We start from the raw sequence: 25,142 nt of genomic DNA, 5'->3' as shown, positions 1-25,142 counted from the left end.
CCAGCTGGCTGGAACCACACCCAAATATTCTGAGACTTATGTGTAGCCCTGAGTGGTCTAGGGCACAGGGTGTTTAAATGTAGAAACCCTGTCTTGGTGTCTTGCTCTATAGCTGAAGAAGGTGCAGAGTAAGCTGTTTGAAGCAAGAAGTTTTAACTGGAGCTAAGATAAACAATTTCCTGGAGGAGGTTCCACACAAACAGGCAGTTTTAATAAAGGCTAAGAAAGTTAACTTGGACATACTTACCTTTGGTTCTGAGAATAGAGTTGGGTAATTTTCCATGGGATTCTCTATCAAGGAGATCAGATTCCAGTTAAACATGGAAATGGCCTCAGCAAGAATACAAGATAGGGGAACTTGTGTACTGTCTTGCCCCATTCAAGGTAAAGATGGGATCTTGACTTTACACAGAATGCAGTTCCAGGATGAGTCAGTATGTAAGGCCTAGGCTTACTAAATATCGATAAAGCAGAGCTTGTCAAGCTTTAGGTTTGGTGGGGGAAAAGAGCAGAAATTATCTTTGTTTTTTCCTTCTTTAAAAATTATTTATAATTTACTTATATTTTATTTTTTTATTTTTTATTGGATATTTTCTTTATTTACAATTCAAATGTTATTCCCTTTGCCGGTTTCCCTCCCTCCTGGTTACTATGTTTAGGTATGGGCCTTGAATTACTGATATTTCCAAGACTTTTAAAATGAAGGGATGCTGAATTTTTTCAAATGCTTTTCCAGCATCTAATGAAATGATCATGTGATTTTTTTTCTTTGAGTTTGTTTATATAGTGGATTACATTGATGGATTTCCATGTAATGAAACATCCCTGCATCCCTGGGATGAAGCCTACTTGATTGTAGTGAATGATCATGTTGATGTGTTCTTAGATTCGGTTGGCTAGAGTTTTATTGAGTATTTTTGCATCGTTTATACGGGAGATTGGTCTGAAGTTCTCTTTCTTTGTTTGGTCTTTGTGTGGTTTAGGTATAAGTGTAATTGTGACTTCATAGAATGAATTGGGTAGTGTTCCTTTTGTTTCTATTTTGTGGAATAGTGTGAAGAATATTGGTATTAAGTCTTCTTTAAAGGTCTGATAGAATTGTCCACTAAACCCATCTGGTCCTGGGCTGTTTTTGGTTGGGAGACTATTAATGACTGCTTCTATTTCTTTAGGGGTTATGGGACTGTCTAGATGATTTAGCTGATCCTGTTTTAACTTTGGCACCTTGTATGCCTAGAAAATTGTCCATTTCATCCAGATTTTCCAATTTAGTTGAGTATAAACTTTTGTAGTAGGATTTGATGATTTTATTAATTTCCATGGTTTCCATTGTTGTGTCTCCCTTTTCTTTTCTTTTAAACATTTTTTATTAGATATTTTCTTCATTTTATGTCTCCCTTTTCATTTCTGATTTTATTAATTTGGATACTGTCTCTATGCCCTCTGGTTAGTCTGGCTAAGAGGTTATCTATCTTGTTGATTTTCTCAAAGAACCAGCTCCTGGTTTTGTTGATTCTTTGTATACTTCTTTTTGTTTCTATTTGGCTGATTTCAAGCCTGGGTTTGATTATTTCCCACCATCTACTCCTCTTGGGTGTGTTTGCTTCTTTTTGTTCTAGAGCTTTCAGGTGTGCTGTCAAGGTGCTAGTGTAAACTCTCCCCAGTTTCTTTTTGGAGGCACTTAGAGCTATGAGTTTTCTCTTACCACTGCTTTCATTGTGTTTCATAAGTTTTGGTATGATATATCTTCATTTTCATTAAATTCTAAAAACTCTCTCTCTCTCTCTCTCTCTTTCTCTCTCTCCCTCCCTCCCTTTCTTCCTTCTTTCTTTCTTTCTTTCTTTCTTTCTTTCTTTCTTTCTTTCTTTCTTTCTTTCTTTCTTTCTTTCTTTCTTTCTTTCTTTCTTCCTTTCTTCCATGACCAAGTTATCATTGAGTAGTGTGTTGTTCAGTTTCCATGTGTATGTGTGTTTTCCATTGTTTTTGTTGGCATTTGAGTCTACAGTGATCTGATAGGGTACATGGAATGATTTCAATCTTCTTGTATCTGTTGAGGCCTGTTTTGTGGCCAATTATAAAGTCAATTTTGGAGAAGATACCATGAGGTGCTGAGAAGAGAGTATATTCTTTTGCTTTAGGATGAAATGTTCAAATATATCTGTTAGATCCATTTGATTCATTACTTCTGTTAGTTTCACTGTGTCTCTGTTTAGTTTGTTTCCATGATCTGTTCATTGCTGAGAGTGGGGGTGCTAAGTCTCCCACTATTATTGTGTGGGGTGCAATATGTGCTTTGAGCTTTATTAAAGTTTCTTTTATTAATGTGAGTGCCCACATTAATTAATAAATGTTCAGAATTGAGAGTTCATCTTGGTAGATTTTCCCTTCATTATCCTTTTTGATAACTTTTGGCTGAAAATCAATTTTATTTGATATTAGAATGGCTACTCCAGCTTATTTCTTGGGACTATTTGCTTAAAAAAAATTGTTTTCCAACCTTTTATTCTGAGGTAGCGTCTGTCTTTGTCACTGAGGTGCATTTCCTGTATGCAGCAAAATGCTGGGTCCTGTTTACATACCCAGTCTGTCAATCTATGTCTTTTTATTGGAGAATTGAGTCCATTGATGTTAAGAAATATTAAGGAAAAGTGATTGTTACTCCCTGTTATTTTTGTTGTTAGAGGTGGAATTATGTTTGTGTGCCTATTGTGTTTTGAATTTGTTGAAAGATTACTTTATTGCTTTTTCTGGGGTGTAGTTTACCTCCTTGTATTGGTGTTCTCCATCTATTATCCTTTGTAGGGCTGGATGGAAAGGTATTGTGTAAATTTGGTTTTGTCGTGGAATATCTTGTTTTCTCTGTCTATGGTAATTGAGAGTTTTGCTGGGTATAGTAGTCTGGGCTGGCATTTATGTTCTCTTATGTCAACTTCCCTATTAATAACCCCGAGTTATAATTGGCCATGTTCCATTTGGGCTGCTCTTAACTTCAACTGGCCAGCCCTCAAGGCATGTTTTCATGATTCACTTACCCTGTAGTGTCTTTTCTCTCCACCTCCTACTCTCCTCATGGTCTCTGCCTAATACTCCAGGCCTGGGAACCAAAACACTGCCTATCTCTCTTTTGCCCAGCTATAGAATGTAGGCATCTTTATTCACCAATGTGAGATAACTTGAAGGGCAATGAGAATCTCATCATCCCTGGGTGGGAGGGCAACCAGGGCCAATATTTAGCAATACAATGCATAGCATCAGACCAAACCTCAACAAATAAATAAAAAGGCTCTTTCTCTATATACAATATAGAGTAGGAAAAATTATGAAACAATCATGAAAATTATTAGGTAGGAGATATATTCAAAATGTTCAGACTGTTTGTACTTGGCAATTTAGGAAAAAAGTATGTTATTATTTATTCTATCTTGGTGAGTTCAGAACTTTGTATCTAAATCTATTTCTATTCTAACTTTTATTGCCATCCTAAAAATATCTTCTTAGACCTAGAAATCTTCTTAAATTTTAAATAACTTAAGCTTATAGTAAGACTATAACTAGTCTAGTTTTCAATCCCATCAGAAATCTGAGAAGGAAATAAATATTACCTGAGTGTGCAGGAAGCACAGGGACACAGCTTCCAAAAATTATAGAAATGACAGAGACAGTCCCCAGTATTCTCTATAACACCGGAGCATCTCTCTTCAGTCTTCTGGCCCAGTATATCTGACAGACCTTTGGTGAAGCAGGAAATATGAAGGATTTGCTTACCCTTTCTTGGCAGAGCTTGGTTGGCTCTTCATGATGTATTTGTCCTTTCTGAACAGATTTGTCTGTAGTTGAAGCATGGGAATTTTCTATGCCCAGTGGCTAACTTGCTACAATTGGAGCAACTCCATATGGAGGTTATTATTGATGCTCATCACCTTCACTGAAGTGGAATGGGGATACTGTCAGGAACAGACCTGTCTCATAGTCATAAGATCTTTTAATAATGAAATAATTTTTAATGCCATACTCTGTATATCTCTGAGGTTTTTGAAGACCAACTAAACATTGGTTATTCTTAGCTATTAACTATCTGAATAACCTTAAAAACATTTTATTATAATTAATTAAGTTAGTATCTAATATGATCATGAGTTTGACTATCTGACTATTAAGCTTATTTCTTAACCATCCTAATAGTTTATAACTTGTATTTTTTTGTTTTTTTCAAGACAGTATTTTTATCACTCCTAATTGTTTATAATAGCAGTTTTTAAAAAGAGTAGAACTTTATATTGATCTTTAAGAATTATGTAAGTACAATATCTCATATGAAAATTGAAAAAATATACATGGTGTGTATCAAAATTAACCTTAAATTTATATCAATAAACAAATATATATAAATAATAAATATATAAAACCTATGCCAATGTAACAAAATATAACCTCAATTTTGTATCAAAATATAAAGATCTCTATCAATATAAGACAATCACTGTAAAATGTTTTTATTTAAGAATAGATTTAATAATCTACCCCTATTTGTCTAATTTCTTATAATATTTCTATATGCCCCCTTTTTCTTCTCAACCTCCTTACCTTATATAAGAAAGAAGGATAGAGAAAAGGAAAAGAGGTATAGAGATCTCTGAGCCTAAGTTCCCTATTTAATTTCCTCCCTGTCTAAGACCATTATTATTTGTAATCATCCCTTAAAATGACAATATATCTATAATTCATAAAATGATCAAAACTATCCACCCCAACTTAAGTGATTGGGATGACAGTCTTCTTATAGTTTCTTCTTGCTGAATTGGGGAAAAGAGTTCCAGTTTGGGGGCCCAAGAGAAAACTGGAAAAATGGTTAAGTCAAAAGAAAGCTAGCTGGCATTATTGTTGTCCAGTCTCTATAGGTTGATTAACTGAAGTCTTGAATGGAGAAAGTTCAGGGCTTAACTGAAGTCCCGATTAGAACAATCTGAAAGACTGGATGAAACAAGGTCATCTGGGATTAGCAGCCCTTTCTGAAGCTGTTCTGGAAGCAAGTCTCTGGAACAGCATCAGTTTGAGGCAATATTGATCAGGGAGCTGGAACAGCAGGTTTCAGCATCCCAGCATCCTCGAAAGTGAATCCTGTCAGGGCTGTTCTTCTGGCCTTCCATTCTGCAATATACAAACTTTGCAAGCAGTACATAGGTTTATAAAGACATTTGTATGAAATATGCAGGGTGCACAGATTAATTAAGGGTGATTTTTCTGCTCCTTTTTGAGCAGGTGAAAGACAAGTATCTTTCCTTAAAAGTTAGTTTGACCACATAATCAAACTGCAATATAAATTTCCATTCATACCGTATGAAATGATTGCCCAATGAATCTTATTGGCTATGTGTAGCTGAAGTTCTGGTTAGAGACGTTTTTATGTCTCAGCTAGTTTCACGGCTGTTCCCATGAACAGTCAACCAACCAGCAAATCATGTTACCTATCCTATTTGGTCTTCTTGATTTCTTTCTTCCTGTCTGCAGTCAAGATCTTCAGAGGGTCTTCCTCTATCAAATCTGATTTTTATCAGTTTGGATGGAATCTATAAGTTTTCCTGTATGAACATATACAAAACGCATTCTACAATGTAACACATTTCCCGCTCTTCATTTTGAGATTAATATATCTTTGAAATAAACAGGCTGATATAATTTATCAGTTTTTTCTATAATCCAATGAATGTCTCTCAGCAGCCTTTGTTTTTTGTTCATTAATTTTTTAAGAAATTTAAAGTCAATAAAGCATTACATAATCTGTTTCTTGGAGTCTTTGATACCCCTCTTTGTTTATTAAGCATCTCTTTTAAAGGACGGTTGGATCTTTCAATGACTGCTTGTCCTGTAGGATCACGTGGTATACCTATAATATGCTTTATATTATAATATGTAAAAACATTTTATTTTACTAGAGACATATGTTGGAGCATTGAGCATTGTGAGTCTTGTCTAGGTATACCCATAATTGCCATAACTTCTAATAAATACGTAATAGCAGAATCAGCACTTTCAGAGCTCAAAGCAGTTGCCCATTGAAATCCTGAATATGTGTCTATGCTATGGTGCACATGTTTCAGTTTGCCAAACGCTGTAAAATGAAACACATTTATTTGCCAAATTTCATTTCTTTGAGTACCTTTAGAGTTACTTCCTGTAGGCAATGGAGTTGGTTATATAAGGAACAAATAGGACATTTCCTTATCATTTCTTTGTCTTGTTGCCAAGTGATAGAGAACTCTTTCTTTAAACCTTTGCTAAGAACATGGTGTTTTTTTTATAAAACTCTGAGGCTTCCAGCACATCTCCTATCAACAAACAGCTGATCAATTCCCTCATTACCTTGTGCTAGAGGGTCTGGTAGGCCCATATGGGATCTGAGATGTGTTATATGGATGATGTGTTAAAATGGATGATTTTTTTATTTCTGATCACTTGTTGCAGTTGAATAAATAGCAAAATCAATTTGGAACCTTGGTGAATTAGTTCAGCAGTTTCTATATGCATAACAACTCTTTCTGCCTACTGAGAGTCAGTTACTTTAGTAAGAGATTCTTGAAAATCTAATAACACATAAGTATCACATATAATTCTGATTTCTGAACTGAATTATGAGAACTTCCAAACACCTTACCTGTATCTTTTGATTTATACCCAGCCTTCCCTAATTTGCATCAGTGTAAAATGTAGGGGCTCCAGAAATGGGAGTTCTTTTGATTATAAGAGGGAGAATCAAATTAGTTATTTATAAACTGACATTGCTTACTTTTTGGATTTTTGTTGTTAATTTCTTCCGTAAAAAAATCACTGCAAGCTCTTTGCCAGTGATCATCTTGAGCCTATAATGAGGTGGTTGTCAGACAGAGAAGCAAGCTGTGAAGAGGTGAAGATGAGAAATTAGTTCAGATTGACTTTGTCAACCTGGGTCAAGACTCCTAAAGACTCCCAATGCCAGACGGTTTGGTGTAGGCATATTAAATATGATAGAATTTGGCAAAGGGTTTTGTGGTGGTCTGAATATGCTTGGTTCAGGGAGTGTCACTATTTGGAGATGTGGCCTTGTTAGAGGAAGTGTGTTACTGTGGGGATGAGCTTTGAAGCCCAGTGCAGAAGAATTAGTCTTCTCCTAGTGGCCTTCAGATGAATTGGTAGAACTCAGCTCCTCCTGCACCATGCCTGCCTGGACACTGCCATGCTCCCACCTTAATGATAAAGGACTGATCCTCTGAACCTGAAAGCCAGCCCCAGTTAAATGTTGCCATTATAAGGGTTGCCTTGGCCATGGTGTCTGTTCACAGCAGTAAAACCCAAACTAAGACAGTTTCTGTGCAATAATCATTCCAAATCCAGGTGCACAATACAGCTTAACATGACTACTTACAAACTCCTTTACAAAGTCCATGTGACCATGACGATGAGTTCTATAGCTTAAATGTCTAGACTCCAAGGTGTCCTCTGAGTGAGATACCATTGAGGACAGCAGGCCATAACATCCATGTGACCTCTCCCCTGAGGTTGGGCTCTATTAACTGGGTGCTAAAGAGCAAAGAGTCCAGCACAATCATTCTGGAGAATTAGGGTGAGGTCTGACCCTGCAGATAGCACAAAGGTCACTAGGTCATTAACAATCTCTGCTTTCAGTTTTCTGGTCAGAGTGCCCATATTTTGTTTCATCTCCACCCCAGTGAGTTTACCATTCCTGGTTTTCTTAGTACTTCTCTGGAATACAAGGATCTTGTGCCCTTAACAAGAGTACACTGTAAAAGAGAAAAATCAAAATAGCCTGGGCTTTTGTCTCTGTGTAGGGTATAAGATCTGTTAGAGGAAATGAAGGCTGCTTTTTGACAAGGCTAGTGTGGGTTTGGACATTCCAGCAAACTGAGGTGGCTATCCCCTTGTGTTATTTTAAAGAGAAATCAATTTTGGTTCATTGGACTTATTATTGGAGTGTTTTTGAGCACAAGCCTGGGCCATGACAACCCTAACAAGGCAGACTGAGCCACTGACCCTGAATAGCCAATAAAATAGTGACAGCAAAGCAGAAAATGTGATCCCTCTGGGATAAGGAACAAGCATAGAGGTCCAACAACCATCAAGTCCATCCACAAGGTGCTAACTCAAGGTTTAAACAGCAGGAAAGTTCTAGGCAAACCGAGCAATCCTGGTATAGGTATCTCTTGTCCATCATCAAACAGGTCTGACAAGTGGTCCCCACTGTGTGAAACCTCTTCTCAGGAGATGGTTCCTCCTCTGTGTGTCACCAAGCTCTCTTCTATTCCCTCATCCTTACCCACAGAAAAGATGGGAATAATACAATATAAAGAGAATCTAAACATGATGGAGTCTTTAAGAGAAGGAAAGACTTCCCCTTAAAGACTGGATGGGAACCCCTAAGTGTGTAAAGGAGGGAAAGAGAAAATATGGGATTAGTAAGAGAGGCAGAGAGGGAAGGAGAGAGAGAGAGAGAGAGAGAGAGAGAGAGAGAGAGAGAGAGAGAGAGCGAGCGCCAGAGGTGACTCTTCTGAAAGCATCCTGAGCAACCTTCCCCAGGAGTCACACATCAGCCCCCCAGATCAAAGGGAAGGTCTGACATCTATAAACATTAAGGAGTGGTACACATCAAATGATCTAGATAAGCATAGCATGCATGCCACAGAGCTTGGAGGAGCCAGGTGTGGAGATCTGTCAAGTCAGTACAGATTACTTAATTGTCCTAGAGAGAGCTGCAGACAGGCATGGCCTGGTGTAGGCTATGGAATTAGGCCTGGAGGCTCATGTTTTAACTGCATTCTTCAGGCCCGTAATTTACTCTGTCGTCCACATTAGCTTCAAACTTTCAGCAAGCCTCCTGTCTTAGCTTCTAAGTGCTGAGATTTTAGGTGGAAGGTACCCAGCCAAGAATGGTTTTGTTTGCTTTTGAGACAAGGTTTCACTAAAAATGTCTTGGCTGGCCTGAAGAATGCTGTGTAGGTCAGATTGATCTTGCACTCACAAAGATCCATCTGCCCCTGTGTCCCTAGAGCTGGGATTAGAGGCTTGGGCCATCCATGCCCAGCCTAAGGACTTTTGGGTCTTGTTTGACTTTCCCAGGAGTTCATGTGCTCTGGACAGCTAACAAACAGACCAGAAGACCACATCCTGTCTTTCTCTATAGGGTCAACAGATCGAGGACCACATTGTGCTTCTGTCAGGATTCTGAGACCACAGTGGGAAGTAGAGTGAGAAGTAACGTCTTCCGATTTAGCTCATTTAATGATCTTTGCTTCCTTTAAAAAACCGTGTCTCCCAGCCATGTCAGAAACTACATCCATAAAGTCTTACTAACAACTGCCTAAACTTGAGGTGAATAAGGTTGATACCAATAGACATACCAAAGTGGAGGGGAGAAAGCCCACTGGGCCTCACACAAAGAACTACAGATAACTAAGTAATGCTGAGAACAGGAGAAATCCTCTTTTCCAAGGAAGAGCACACCAACCATTTATTCAATACCAAATGGTCAACCTTGAAAACATACATACAAGTAACATTATACAGACTGAGAATATTATAGGTATGAGTATAGATGCACATGCATATTCAAATATGCATGTAATAAAAATTAATGAAAGAGGCCATGAATCTGAACAAGAACAAGGAAGACTATATGGCAGGGTTTGGAGGGAGGAAAGGGAAGGCAGAAATTATGTAATTATAAGATAATCTCAAGAATAAAAAATGCTTTTAATTGAAATAGATTGACATCACTTCCCTTTCCTCCTAGCTCCTCCTGGTGACCCACCCTTAAATCTCTCTCATGCCCTACTCAAAGTTGATAGGGTCTTTTTCTTTGATTATATTTGTGACATGGACACACACACACATACATATATGTATGGGTTTAAAGAGAAACCATTGAGTACATTTTTTTTTTTGTTTGTGTGTATGTGGTTTCACAGCTGACCACTCTGGGAACACCAAGGAAGAGTGGGAGAAGGATTGTAAGAGCTAGAATACCAGGAAGTCTGCTGTGGGGCTGTTTCTTACAAAAACAGTTGTGTAAACAAGACCAGAAGAATGTGACATCAATGGATGTGTTAAGGGACCAAAGGGAACTAACTGTTCTTGGGGATCCTGTTCCTAGACAAAGAACTACCATGAGTTTCAAAGTTATGTTTTAAGTTTTAGTTACTGTGCCTAAGAGATCCACAAAATAAAGATGCCTCTGACCTGTAAGCCTGTAAGAAAGCATCTCAAGGAGAGATTCTTTCTGAAATGCTGGAGACAACTGTTAATGTTTTCATGCCCCCAAACAAGTTTGTTTGACTCAGCTGAACCCGATGTGCTTGATCGCATGTAGACCTGTGCACAGGAAATATGTCAGGATGTGTGCCTGCTTGCTCCTGATTGGATATGGGTAGAGGAAAGGGGGAGGGGGTATGCAGGTAGGAAGTATGCAAAAATGAGTGCTTTCGCCTGATTAGACACAATGGGAAATACTGTGGCCTTATGGGTGTGCCTTTATAAGCCTTATCAAATGGTGTCTTATTGCCATTTTCCTGGGAACCCTAGAATACACATGGCCAAAGTCCATCAACCTGGCCTTATTTAGTTAAAGCTTGCTGCAAATTTGGCTTTAATTGTGGTAGTGGTCTTACTCTCAGTAGTGGGATTAACACTACAGGCAAGTACGTCATGTGATTTGTAAAGAGGAGCAAGCTCGGTCACGTAAGTCAACTTGTTTCTCTTCCTTCTAATTAGCTTCTTGACATTTTTTCCATGAGTTGAAGGATCAAAAAACACCACTCAAGGTGCCCCAAATTATCTTGTCCTGTATTTTGGTAACTTCAATTTAGTCTTTACAACCCGTTTCTCCTGACTGTATAGGACCTTTCACCAAGGCTCCCGAAACCTTAGCAAACAAATCCAAGGATCTGTAGAGGTTTGGGTCATTTGATCTCATGAGGCAGAGAAAAAGAATAGCTCAGGGGAAGTCCCAGCAAGCAAACCAGCAGGAATCAACGGACATGCAAAAGTTATTCTACCTCTCTCTTAGTTTCTATCCTATGGCTGTGGCAAAACACTCTGATGAAAGGCACTTGAGATTAAAAACAAAACAAAACAAAACAAAACTCAGGTTTATATAGGTCACAGTTCAAGGTACAGCCCATCATGATGGGACGTCAGGACAGACAGAGCTGAGAACAGCTGGTCATATCACATCAACAACTAGAGAGTGGGGGTGGGGGATGCAAGCTGCAGCTCATGCTGTCTCCATCTTACAGTCTAAGATCCTCTGCTCAAGGGATGGTCCCACTCACGACTAAGACTGGCCTTCCCATGACAAAAATAATCATCAAGATAATCACACCTAGGCATGCCCAGAGGCCTACTTCAAAGCAAATTGAAGAGTCAATCATGTTAACAATTAATAGTATCACAAAAGTGTATTTTATCATTTTAATCGCTTTTCCTTTTTTTGTTTTGTTTTTGTTTTTGTTTTTGAGACAGGATTCTCTGTGTAGCCCTGGCTGTCCTGGAACTCACTTTGTAGAATACGCTGGCCTCGAACTCAGAAATCTGCCTGCCTCTGCCTCCCAAGTGCTGGGATTAAAGGCGTGTGCCACCACAGCCTGGCAGCTTTTACATTTTTAAAAATATTTCTCACCTTAATAAAGGTAGTGGGAAGACATGAAACTGTTGCAGTGTATGCGTAGAGGTCAGAGGACAAATTGTTTTGTAACAGGTCCTGGATCTTTGTACAACTGACTCCATGATGGAAGTACCACTCAGGACATAAAACTCAGCACATAGCACCACCTGCCAAAATGAAAACAAAGACCTAATCCATCAAAGGTTCTACATCTGGGAAAGTCTCTGGACTAACCTTGCTTTTTGGCTTCTGTAGTTCCGCTTCTGGCTAACTGTTCTTGTTAAGTGAAGTGTGTCAACCCAGAGCATGTTTTTTTTGTTTGTTTGTTTGTTTGTTTTTTTAAATTTAAAATCCCACCCCGAGAAAGGCTTGCGACTGCACTGGGATCCCAAACACCCAGTGTAGTCACCTCCCAAACACCCAGTGTAGTCACCTCCCAAACTCCCAGTGTAGTCACCACTAGCTAAGAAAGACTTTTTATTGGCCTCAAGCCATGTCTGAGCAGTGTTCTCCAGTGACACCCACAACAGCTCTTGCCCCACACTCTCCAGTTGCTGTGACATAGACAGGCTGAGCAACATGAGCATTCTTGATACTGTCTTTTCTATCACCGTTTTTTTTTTTTTTTCAGTTTTTGGTGTCTTTCTATTGAATCATATTTCAATTTTTAACAAGCATTTTCTTTCTCATTAGAAGAGAATATGTGATAAAGCCAACTGTAATGAGCAGGGATCTGTGTGTCCAGGTTCCTGTGTCTGTGCATGTGAGCATGGGAAGGAATTTGCAACTTTGTTTTTCTGTAAACACACATTCTTAGTAAGAACACTCAGCTGTTTGTCCAAATACTAACTCTGGAAGCTAGAGTTTCTTGGGGGTTGGGAGTATAGATCATGTGTGATGCTTATTTTCTGCTTACAGCTTTTAAAAACATTAATTTTTAAAGAATTTCATACACTGCATTTTGATCAAATTTACCTCCTACTCCTCTCTCTAACCTAATTCACCAATGATGTCTTCTCTCTCTGTCTCTGTCTCTCTCTCTGTCTCTCTCTCTCCCTCTGTCTCTCTCTCTCTCTGTCTCTCTCTCTGTCTGTCTGCCTCTCTGTCTGTCTGTCTCTCTCTGTCTCTCTTTCTCTGTCTGTCTCTGTCTCTCTGTCTCTCTCTCTCTCTCTGTCTCTCTGTTTCTCTCTGCTATTTTTTTTCCCTAGAAGAGTTTATCTTGCAGCTCCCTGATCCTCTGGCTCTTATAATGTTTTCACCCCTCTTCTATAATGTTCCCTGAGCCTCAAGTGTAAGGATTGTATTTTTTGTTTGTTTGTTGTTTTGTTTTCTATGTTTTGTATCTGTAGATTACAGGGATATAATATTATATTACACGTGATCAGTTACAATGAACACCTCCTCATCTAGGAAGCTGACTGGCAGCTGTCCTTACACTGGGGAGTTAACCCTGGCTACAGGTGCCTACCTCCTGTCTAGATTGAGGGACATGGTATGGACTGGTAAATTATGAAGTGGGGAAAATGGCTCAAAGGGGAGATAGAAGGTAAATACTGAAAGTTCAACCAGAACGAAGGCAAGGCCCTTCCTGCCTCATACAATCATTAGAATTTGACAGACATCACAGGCAGATCGATACTAGCCAGTCAAAATGGAGGAAGGACCCATCCAGTCACAAGGGGTCAAAGTCACAACAGTGGGAGTGGCTATTCCAATGGGCTGCCTTTCCTCCTGATCACTCTTGAAGGACATGAGAGGCTGGAAGTCTCATGAATGACTCTAGTCTACCATTTGTTCCTTGTAGCTGCTCATGCAGCCAGGAAAGAAAAAGAAAAGAAAAACCTCTAGAGGGTTATTGAGTCTGGAGGGCAAACACAGGCATTTCTAGGTGCACCTGCCTTTCACAGTGAGTTGTTTGGATGCTGGATGCTGGAGGCTGGAGGCAGGACCAGCTCCTACAGAGAACAGGGCCTGAGAAGGGTGGGTGTAGAAGGGGAACACAGGAATTGCAGAGGATAGCAGTTTGCTTCTTTGCTGAGCCTCTAAGGATACTTTGTGTCTACACTCAGGAGGCAGATCCCAGAGATGGAAGCTACATTCTCAGGGCCACCGGATTTAAACCTATTTCTTACAGCAGTAATTACATCATTTCATATTTGCATTTTAAAAGAATTTCCAGTTCACAGAGGATGAAACAAAACATTTTTTAAAAATTATTATAGCCTGAAGTTCATGTTCACATATCCTGTCCCAGCTAGACAAATTTCAGCTAAGTAGGGAAAGAGAGACTTAAATCCTCTTCCCCACCAAAGCCTTGAGGTTATCGGTACTAGACAATCTGAAGTCTGAGAAAAATCTTTTACACGTGAATTGAATAAGCAAATCAGAAACTTAACAAGCGGAATTTTAAGCTATTTTAAGCCTTTTTACTTACTGCCTTTTAAAATTCTTGTATATGTCTCTCTAATATGCTGTGTGTGAGGAGAATGGTTTAGGGCCTCCAGGGCTCCCCATACATTTGTTTGACCAAGGGCAGTTCTTCTTCAGCTGTTCTACAGATCCATGAGCGGCACTATCTACCCAGCTCTTCCATGAAGCTAGAAACTAATGAGAGCCATTCCCCTTTTCTTTTATATCAAATCCTAGTCTCCACAAAGTCATTCTCCTTATTATTATAATATTCTTCAGAAATGCAGTAAGACTTGTAATCACTAATCTCGGTTCTCTGATCCTTGGTTTCCAAAATTCTTTTGCACATTATTTATTTCTATACACGTATGTAGACTGATGTTATCATTACTGAATCAGCAGGAAATGCTCCCAATCTGAGTTGTGGGTTTTCTTCGTCTCCACAGTCTTAGCCTCTGTCCCAGCCTCCGGGGGCAAGGGAAAGACATCCTGCGTGATGATTTCATTAACTGAGTTTGGTTTTGATCCAGGTAATATTTCCCATTCTATTTCTCTCCCCCAGACCAGAACACCAGTGCTTTTACTAAAGGTGAAAGGCAAATAGGGAAGACCTGAGACAGCTGTATAGATGCTTTTATCCCAGAAGGGCACGTCTTTGCTGACAACTGGAAGTCCTGTAATTCATGTCTGTGAATGGCTCCCGCACATGGATAATGACACGGAAGCAAGATCATCTATTCTGTGAAGAGCTGCAGGAACCTGGAGGTGTTCCATGTCTCTCTCGTGGCCTGGCTCCAAGAAGGGAAGTTAGCAGAGATACCCGTGACGTTTTAGGGGTCATTACAGTCTTTCTCTTGCTCTGACCTTTCACCTTTTATATGTCAAACTCTGGTGTTTACTGTTTTCCTGTATCAACACAAAGGCTTTTACTCTTTATTTCTTTTAAAGTTACACACTGATAGCTATTTATCTTCAGTAAAGACTCCCCTCCGCTGTTTTCTTACTAATTGGATCACTTTGATGCACAGACCTTAAAATAATGCATTATACTCTTCTGGTCTGCAATCACATTCAGAGAGAGGTCCTCACTCCACCTGAGCAAGAAGAATTCCTGGAAAGAAACTGTGTCTTCAAAGGCGGGCTGACTATTAAAAGGCTGTGACTGTGGTCAGGTTGGAACATTGCTGGTCCAGAGCCTGGTTACATTTATCTCGGTTCATCTTCAGCCCTCTAAATAGCCACTGCTTGCCTACCTCTGTGACTGACCTAACACTCTGTGACTAACAGATTAAAAACATTTGGAATGTGTTGTTAAGAAAACCATAGTTCTGATTCATACGCAGCTAGAGACACGAGCTCCGGGTGTGTGTGGGGGGGTACTGGTTAGTTCAAATTGTTGTTCCACCTATAGGATTGTGGATCCCTTTAGCTATATGGGTACTTTCTCTAGCTCCTCCATTGGGGTCCCTGTGATCCATCCAATAGCTGACTGTGAGCATCCACTTCTGTGTTTGTTAGGACCCGGCATAGTCTTACAAGAGACAGCTATATCTGGGTCCTTTCAGCAAAATCTTGCTAGTGTATGCAATGAGAGGCCCATTGGTCGTGCAAACTTTGTATGCCTCAGTACAGGGGAACGACAGGGCCAAGAAGTGGGAGTGGGTGGGTGGGGGAGCGTGTGGGGGACTTTTGGGATAGCATTGGAAATGTAAATGAAATAAATACCCAATTAAAAAGAAAGAAAGAAAGAAAGAAAGAAAGAAAGAAAGAAAGAAAGAAAACCATAGTTTCCACCAACCAAAAGGCTGAGAGGCCTCACATAGCTCCCGAGGCCTACAGCCGAAGCTCTGACTTGCCTTAGCTACCTTCTTAATGTTTCCACTAATGTATCTTTTTTTGTTGTTGTTTGTTTGTTTTGTTTTTTGAGACAGGGTTTCTCTGTATAGCCCTGGCTGTCCTGGAACTCACTTTGTAGACCAGGCTGGCCTCGAACTCAGAAATCCTCCTGCCTCTGCCTCCTGAGTGCTGGGATTAAGGGCGTGCACCACCACGCCAGGCACCACTAATGTATCTTTAAAAGTGTCTTGATTTATGGCAGTTTTTTTTCTGTTACTCTTGAGTAATAGAACTTCAGGTGCCCTCTCAGCATCTCTGCTGTGTCTAACAGCCAGAATTCCTTCAGATGGGAAGACAATACATATGAGACATGACGGCACAGAGACACACTAGGATTCCAGGGTCGTTTTCTCAAAACCCTAAATCTTATGATATTTACAATTCCTTTAGGAGTTTTATTTAATTCAACATGTGGATTGTGGTAAGGGTCCTCCTAGAGCACATGAAAGACAAGAGGCTTAATCAGCACCAGTGTGTGCGTGCTCAGCCTCATGACACCTCTGACTCCTCAGTGTCATAGCAACCGAAACCCACTCCTGTAGCTTAATGTCACGGACCTATAGCCATAGACGACACAGTGAAAGCATACACTACCATATGAGGGGACAAAGGGGCTAGAATGTATATAAGGTGAAGCCTGGATGCACTTGGGGATCAGCCTTTGGATTTGAATCTGCTGAGCCTGTTTTGGCACAAATGAAGCTGCTCCCTGGCAGAAAGCCTTGGTGTCCTGTTTCTCTGTTTAAGAATACCTTTACAGAGGACCTGCTCTTTTCTCTATCACATGACGCTTGACTCAAAGGTCAAATTTTCTTATTATAGCAACTAGCTAACACAGGCCATAAAGTATCAAACCACAAAATGCAGCTTTGCCCGTAGGAGGTTAAATACCTAGGTTATACGGTGACTCCTTCAGAAATGATCACATATCCTGTGAGACCAAATCAGAAAAAAAAAAAAATATATATAGTTTGTACATTAACAGTTCTGTTTGCAGTTAAGAATAAGTTCCTGAGTTTCTCAGAAAATTAGGATCTACCACAGGACTCAGCTATACCACTCCTGAGCATATGCCCAAAGAATGTTCTATCACAAGAACAGTTGCTCAACTATGTTCATAGCAACTTTATTCATACTAGCCAGAAACTACAAACAAACTAGATGGCCCTCAACCAAAGAGTGGGTAAAGAAAATAGGGTTTCTTTACTCAGCTGCTAAAAACAATGACATTATGAAATTTGCAGGCAAATGGATGGAACTAGAAAAAAAATCACCTAGAGGGAGGTAACGGAAAGACAAACATGGTACGTAATCATTTAAAAATACATATATAAGCTGTACAGTAAGACAATCACTATACAGTCCACAGACCCAGAGAGGCTGAGTAACACGGAGAGCTGAAAGGGAGACAAAAGGATCTTCCTGGGAAGGGGAAATAGAGTGGGTTTTGTGGGTGGGTTTGATAAGGGGAGGGACCAGATGGTGGGGAGGAGGTACTGGGAGAAATGATTGGCATTAGGGAGCATTTCAGGGGCAAGGTGGGAACCTAGAGCCATGGAAACTCCATGGAAGCTACATGAGCAACCCTAGCGAAGGCTCCTACCAATGGGAGACACAGAGCCTGAACCAGCCATCTTCTGTAACTAAGCCAGGGCTCAATGGAGGGGTTGGGACACCAACCCAGCCACAAACCCTTCAGCCTACAGTTTGTCCTGCCACAGAGTGTGCTGGCACTGGAGCCTAGCAGAAATCATTATCAAAAGGGCCAGAAAGGCTTTATCCAACTGCCAAACCTTAGAACTCAGGGAGTCCTGAGGAGGAGGAGAAGGAGGAAGAGGAGGAGGAAGAGGAGGAAGAAGAAGAGGAGGGAGAAGAAGAGGAGAGAGAAGAGGAGAAGGAGGAGGAGGAAAAGGAGAAGGAAGAGGAGGAGAAGGAGGAGGAGGAAAAGGAGAAGGAAGAGAAGGAGGAGGAAGAGGAGGAGGAGGAGGAAGAAGAGGAGGAGGAGGAGGAGGAAGAGGAGGAGGAGGGGGGAGGAGGAGGAGGAGGAAGAGGAGGAGGAAGAGGAGGAGGAAGAGGAGGAGGAAGAGGAGGAGGAGGACCTGAGAAAGCAGAGGGGTCAGGGACACACCACAAGAACACAGCCCACAGAATCAATGGACTAGGACTCATGGGAATTCCCAGCACACAGGGATCAGTAAAAGTCTTACCTAGATCCTCTGCATACATGCTATGCCCGAGTAGCAGAGATTCTAACAGTGGTAGTGGGGGCATGGGCTGTCCTTGATTCTTCTGCCTATTTGTGGGAGCCAACTCCTCTTGCCTTGTCCAGCTTGGATGTGATGCTATGTGCCTGGTCTTGTTGCAACTTGTTATGCTGTGTTTGGTTGATGTCCCTGCGAGGACTGCTTTTTTCTGGGGAGGAGGAGAGGGTATAACTACAAGCTTTTCTATCTGCGCGCCAGTTCCCGAATAACAAACTCAGAGGGTTATTTATTTATGAATAAATGCCTAGGCCATATGCTTTGACTTGCTCCCTGACTAGCTTGTAACATTTATGACAGATTTAAATTATTTTATGTCTGCCACAAGGCTAATTTACCTCTCCTCAGTTTCATGCTTCCGATTTCCTCAGAGCCCAGGGTAAATCTTCAGACTCTATCTCCCAGAGTTCTAATCTTTCTACCAGAACTCCCACCTTCTACTTCCTGCCTTTTGCTAATAAGCCGTCAGCTTTTAATTGACAGGTGATGCTCCCATACAGCGCACAAGAGATTATTCCTACAGAGGGGTGGATCTGGGGAAGAGGGGAGAGGGGAGGGGAGAGGGTAGGGGAGAGGGTAGGGGAGAGGGGAGGGGAGAGGGGAGGGGAGAGGGGAGGGAGGGGTAAGAAGTTCCTGTTTGTCCTGTGCAGGTTAAGGGCTCTGAATGAGTTTCTGTTTATCCTGTGATAAATCCTAAAGAATAAGTTCCTGTTTGTCCTGTGTTAAGTCCTTGCAAGTTAAAGTTTCCATCTGTAATTAAGAATAAGTTTCTGTTTCTTAGATCTGATGTGAAGTGAAAACATGTTTTCAACCTACACTAAACCTTTGGCCCCGTTCACATGATGTAGTCCTTACCCTTTGTCTTCCCCTCTCACTCTATCTGACAATGTATAATAACAGCCAATTCTCAGCCCCATGAACACCTCTCCTATTAAAGGGATTTCAAGAAGACAGCTGGGGCTGCTCTCTAAAATCCGGACTTAGGAAGAGGCAGCTGGACTGGCCAGGCCCAGGTGAAGCGCAAAATAAAGCTTGCTTTAACCGAACAATTGTAGATTTGGGTTTTCTTCTTGCAGTTCTCAGGTTTAACAATTTGAATGGGAGCACTTTGAATGGTAAATATTCTATATCTCAAATAAAATGACAATTAAAAGGATCCCAGGACTAACTGGTTGCTACAGGAATCATAATCCAAACTATTCATCATTGTCCACCACTAAATAAACCTTGTACGATCTGTAGAGGAAATGCCTAGCCTCACAGAGACTTAAAGTAAGGGGGGGGGTAGAGGTGGTGTTCGAGTTGGAGGGGGAATCCAGGGGGGCCCCCACCGGCTCAGAGGAGGAGGGGGGTGGGGGAAGAATTGTGACAGGGAGTGACCAGGAGCAGGGCAATGAACAGGATGTAAAGTGAGTAAGGAAAAAAAATAAAACAAACAAACAAAAGAATACCAAGAAACTGTATAATCTGATACCCTTCAAGTAGGCCTGGAGGAAGAGGTGACATTTTAGGCCTTAACATGCTTAAAACAGGCCCCTGCCCTAAGGCTGCTAATCTATAATTTCTTTTTTCTCCTTTCCACTTGAGAAGGAAGAAAGCAGAAAGGATGATATGGGTGTGTGTGTGTGGGTGTGTGTACATAGTACACAGGCCCCTGCTGGTACTCCAGCCCCCTATAGCCAGATGACATCTTCCCTGCATGAGAGCCATCTCCACCTCTACCATAAACATCTGTAGACTCAGTTCAGCCTCTCTCTTCACCACTTACACCCAACTCCATAGGAATTCTGCTTCATTTACATCACACCAGTACTACTCAGGGAGGTCTAACGTCTAAGCTGTTTTGATCTCCTGTGTCCTGCAACCCTCAATCCCTTCATCAGAAGACCCAGAAGAGGAGGAACTTGGCTGGGATCCACACCTGATATACTGCTTGCTTCTAGGAGACACACATTTGACACAGCTACTGAAAATGCAAAATTGATTTTACTTACTGACAGTTCTTATTGCTGAGATAAACAAGGTCAGGTTTAGGCAGGATATGCAGGATATGCAGTTGCTTTCAGTCCTGATGTAATGAATGTGCTCATTTGCTGGTTATTAAATCTGCTCAAGTGGCTGAATTTATAGTCTTAACAAAAGTGCTCCATTTAGCAGAAAACAGAGCAGCTATTACACACTCACATGGAGTAAGTGCTGCATGAGAAAGAGAATTTCCAAATTTCTCTGGCCAGCTCTTTAGAAAAGTCAGCATATTTCACAATTGCTGGATGCTATCCATTTGCCCAATTTGCCATTGTTAAAACCCTAGCACATCCTAAAACAAGTACTAAAAAGACAAAGGCATAGCAGAGCCTATGCTGTTCCATCAGCTGTGTGTTCTGCTTGTTCCAAACACAAGCCTGCTAAGCCACTTCGTGGGACCCAAGAGCACTTGGGTTAGGTCTCAGGAAGTGCTCAGGAAGTGGGAGAAAAGATATGTCCAGAAATGATGGTCTTGACTCAGGCCAAGCAGAGCTATATAGGAAGTATTTCTGGTGGTTAGATAAAAGCCGCCATTCCTCAGAAACTCATGAAGAAGTTTTCTGTCTGCCAGAAGGAGTCATTTTCCTTGCTTCTGGAGGAAGGGACATAAGGCTCTCTGGGGATATATACATGTGGTGCCTACCAGAGCATCATAGCCATGCTAGCCTTCAGGATCCTGCAGTCCCCATTCATAAGTCTGCACAAGGACACAGGCCCCTTCCTTCCCCAGTGGGCTTCCCTCTCCCCAGATTCCCATCTATTCTCTGTATAATGGCAAGGTTTTCCCCTGCCCTAACCATCTTCACTATTCTCTCCTGCTCTTCTCTGCAAGTCCTGATTCCCTAGCCCTGGCCATGTCCAGGACGCTGCTGCTTCTCTATGTTCTGGACTCTTCCAGATGCCTCTGGGTGTTCTCTCTCTCTCTCTCTCTCTCTCTCTCTCTCTCACACACACACACACACACACACACATGCACACACTCCTTTTCCCTGATCATAGAGCAGTTATCTCAGTGGCCCTCCATAGATGAAAGTGTGTCCTTGCTTACAATACTTTTTATCGAAAGAACCTTTTGAAACTTGGCAGCTAGACTTTGTCTAAATGTCCCTGACACAAGTATATAAATATGTCTTAGCATGAATTTATTTTACCGTTGAATTGAAGCTTTCCCTTGGTGGAAAGCCACTGTGTCAGTGGGGGAAAAAATGGGTTAGAAAGAATTATTCTCTCTTGGTGCATTCCTGCTGAATTATATAGTGATCATGGAACTCATTTTACCAGACAAGTGTTTTTTGTTAAATTTGATCTATTATGCAACAGTTTCACTGTATTTATCTCAGTTCCCTGGATTATTTGAGCAAATTAATAGCACTGTAAAAGTTTTACTGACATCTGGGCATGACACAGTCACTGCAATTATGAAATCACAGCAGCTGTGAGCAACTGGGCCTAGAGTCAACAGCCAGTCTTGAAAAGTGGAGAGATTTGTGAGATCCTACCTCTCCACTGTGAACTATTGGCTATGGATAGACTGTGGGAGAAGGGGAGTCATTGTTTTCAGTTGAGGACTTGCTGGGGAGCTCACCAGACTCTAGTGGATAGTCCCAAACTCATGGTTATTGGACCTTGTTTCATACATTACATCCCTCCCTCAGTTTCTCCTCCCTCCTTTTCTCCTAGTCCCTCCCCTACACTTCCCCTCTTCCCCCAGACTCACCCTTACATTTCCCTTCAGAAAAGAGCATGTCTCCCAGGGACATCAACCAAACATGGCATAACAAGTGTCTTAGTTTTGCTTTGACAAAACTCCATGACCAAAAAGCAAGTTGGGGGTGAAAGGGCTTATTTGGCTTATAGTTCCACCTTGCTGTTCACCACCAAAGGAAGTCAGGACAGGAACTCAGTTAAGGCAGGGTCCTGCAGGCAGAGCTGGTGCAGAGGCCATGGAGGGGTGCCCATTACTGGCTTCCTCAGTCTGCTTTCTATAGAACCCAGGACCACCAGTCCAGGGGTGATACCACAGTGGGCTGGGCCTTCTCACAGTGATCACTAATTGAGATCTCATGGAGGTATTCCCTGAACTGAGGTGCCTTCCTCTCTGACCACTCTAACTTGTTTCAAGATGACATAAAATCAGCCAGTACTACAAAATTACAGTAAGACTAGGTACATACCCTCACATCAAAGCTGGACTAGGCAATCCAGTAGGAAGAAAAGGGTCCTAAAAGCAGGCAAACGTGTTAGAGACAGCGTCCACGCCCACTGCTAGAAGTCCCACAAGAACATCAAGATAAACAATCATAATATATGCAGTGGACCTAGGTCAAACCCATGCAGGCTTCCTGATTGTCAGTGCAGTCTTTGTGAGCCCCAATGAAACCTGGTTAGTTGATTGGGTGGTTTTTCTTGTGGTGTCCTTGACCCCCTGGCTCCTACAATCCTTCCCCTTTTCTGTGGGGTTCCTGGACTCTACCTAATGTCTGGCTGTGGGTCTCTGCATCTTCAAGTCATTTCTCTAAGCCTGGAAACATTCAAATTTTCCGCTACCACAAGAAAAAGACTCTCTTATTATTCAGAATAATTTGGAAAAAGAAAAGTTCCAGGTGTTTCGACAAACAGAACTCTAATTTGACTGCCTAAAAGAATTGCCTTTGGGTGTTCCCTATTTTTGATCCACGACCTTTTTATCCAAATAATAGACTACTAGTAGGTTCTCTTCTAGGGCCTAGATGCTTCCCAGTCATGAGCTCTGGGCTAAATTATAGTACCAGGTATGAGCTTCCTCCTTTGGAGTAGGCCAACTATCCAATCAGAAATCAATTTGTAATTCCCATCACATTTGTAGCACGATTGTTCCTGTGGGCAGACTCTCAGGCCAAGCATTATTGTTGCTCACAGGGCTCAAATTGGTGGGATCGCTGGTGACTTTTCTCTGGTACTAAGAAGGCTAGCCAGCAGGGAATAAGCAGCTTGTACCAGCTTATTTTCTCCAGGTCTTGTGACTAAAGACTGTGGTGTCTTCAAGCAATAGGTCTTACCATCACGTTCTGGTGTGTAAGCAAAAGCAAAGACAGTAGCCAAGACAGTTGTGATGGTTTGGATATGCCTGGCCCAGGGAGTGGCACTATTAGAAGGTGTGGCCTTCTTGGAGTAGGTGTGTCACTGTGGGTGTAGGCTTTAAGACCCTCATCCCAGCTGCCTAGAAGCCATTCTTCTAGCAGCCTTCAGATAAAGATGTAGAACTCTCAGCTTCTCCTGCACCATACCTGCCTAGATGCTGCCATGCTCCCATCTTGATGATAATGGACTGAGCCTCTGAACCTGTAAGCCGGCCCCAATGAAATGCTGTCTTTATACGAAGAGTTCTTAGTCATAGTGTCTGTGCTCAGCAATGTAAACCCGAATTAAGACACATGTATTGCTTTTGGGAGCAAGGTTCTCCTGACCTTCTCTGACCAACAGTTCAAACAAAGGCATTCCATACCCTAGCATGAGCACTAGGCTCTTTGTTGGCTACCTATGGCTTCAGGGAGAAACATTAACTTGAGAATGACTACATTTAAACTCTCTCTCTCTCTCTCTCTCTCTCTCTCTCTCTCTCTCTGTCTGTCTATATCCATATGGTATATATATCATCATATATATCATCTACATATATACATATTTGTAACCATATTCAATGCTTTAGATTTTCTTCATTATAATTCTTCTTTTTTTTTTTGGTACTCAGTGTTCAGTGATTACAACCTTATGGTGTCTTCCCTTTGAAGCTGTTCCATAACTGGATTCGTTTTTGTTCTTTATTTTGCTACACTGCCAACATATAACCATCAGCGTGATTTTGTTTGCTTATTTTTTCCTCTTAAGTAATACAAGGGATCATATCCCTGGAATCTAACTGCAGAAGGCTGCTGTCCTGGAGCAAGCATGCTTATGGCTCAGCTGGCTCGTGACTTTTCTGGGGCCATCGACTGCTGTTCCTTAAACCCTGTATTAAGATATATAACAATGTCAAACTAAACTCCCCATGATATGGAGATCTATTCCAAAACCTACTTTAAAAAATCCAAGTCACTCTCTTCAACCAATATATAAAACAGGGTTGGGGTATCACAGTCGCTCTTAGGCAGGGACTATCCTATCTGTTTCATTAGCATGAATTATAGGAAAATGACTGAACACCACCCTTCTTATTCATGATTTTTTTTTTTTGAGCACAGTTCTCAAGAGCTAGTCATGGCAGGAGTGTAAATATTGGAGAAAGTTCCATCAAGATTAATGTATGAAAAAGCCAAGAGGTATGTATAACTTAGCAATGCTGCACAGGGTGGGGCCCTGCCCACCTCAGTCTCTGCTCCAATCGCCCTACAAGGGGGTGTGGCAAGTAGAAAATCTAGTCTTTGGAGAAAAAGCTCATCTTCTGGGTGCCAGCAAAGCCCCAGCCTTTTCCTTTTCCTGGATGAGTTTCTGTTGATACCACCCTGTGAGAATAAGATCATTAACAAAACTTTTGAGCCAAATTTGAAACAAACTTTATTAAATACTGGCCAGGATGATGGGCACTGGCCCGGCCCATACTCAGCATTCCCGGAGAATGGCTGCAAATTATGTTTGTCAGGTGCTTATAAAGGCAAAACACACAAGGCTACATCCTGTCTTCGTCCAATCGGGGGCAAGCATACATCCTAAGGCACTTCCTGTCTATGTACCTATCACCTATGTGTGATCAAGCACTTCCTGTGCCACTGGGGCAACCAAACTTGCTTAGAAAAATGAAAACATGTGGTTTGTTATCTTAAATTAACAACAGCTCCCAGCATTCCAGGAAGGTATCTGTCCACGCGCAAGCAGGGCTCATAGGGAGGAGGCATTTTTGTTTTATACATTTCTTAAGCCTAGTA

General features: G+C 41.3%; 1 long non-coding RNA gene across 1 annotated transcript in view; it reads right to left on the bottom strand.

The window, feature by feature from the left end:
• Positions 1-4,666: 4,666 nt before the first annotated feature.
• Positions 4,667-25,142, bottom strand: part of LOC147006117 (uncharacterized) — a 58,326-nt gene continuing 37,850 nt past the window's right edge. The window contains exons 2-4 of the long non-coding RNA XR_015047701.1: positions 11,666-11,817; positions 6,785-6,891; positions 4,667-5,579 (exon numbers count right to left, since the gene is read on the bottom strand). This is a non-coding gene — a long non-coding RNA (uncharacterized LOC147006117). The remainder of the gene's footprint in view (positions 5,580-6,784; positions 6,892-11,665; positions 11,818-25,142) is intronic.

The sequence above is a fragment of the Mus caroli genome, unplaced genomic scaffold, assembly GCF_978045245.1.
Source record: "Mus caroli unplaced genomic scaffold, Mus_caroli_1 scaffold_1, whole genome shotgun sequence".
Taxonomy (NCBI): Eukaryota; Metazoa; Chordata; class Mammalia; order Rodentia; family Muridae; genus Mus; species Mus caroli.
Note: the sequence above shows the minus strand (reverse complement) of the source record. Positions and strands in the feature narration are given on the sequence as shown.